Genomic DNA, 333 nt, shown 5'->3' on the forward strand with positions numbered 1-333 from the left:
CACGACCACAGGAAGTTCACGTATTAGAAGAACAAACTAGAAAATGTGGCTGACTAGAACGAACAACTAGAAGTGTTAAAAGACCATGTGACATCTAGGTCTTTGTTTGGAAGATTTCACACTGATTTATCCCTGTTAAGCTGTCGTCTGGAATCAACTTTCCGTCTTGAATGGGTCAGATACGATAATTTCTAATTGTACATCGTTAGCAGCATGAGTTAAATCCCCCTCCATCACCTCCCTTGAACTTTTCCTTGTTTCAATGTTGAACTCATTAGGTAATACGATCATCAGGGGTCAATTGTTTATCATGCTATCCTTTCGTGGTATGTA

The sequence above is a fragment of the Penaeus monodon genome, chromosome 19, assembly GCF_015228065.2.
Source record: "Penaeus monodon isolate SGIC_2016 chromosome 19, NSTDA_Pmon_1, whole genome shotgun sequence".
Classification (NCBI taxonomy): domain Eukaryota; kingdom Metazoa; phylum Arthropoda; class Malacostraca; order Decapoda; family Penaeidae; genus Penaeus; species Penaeus monodon.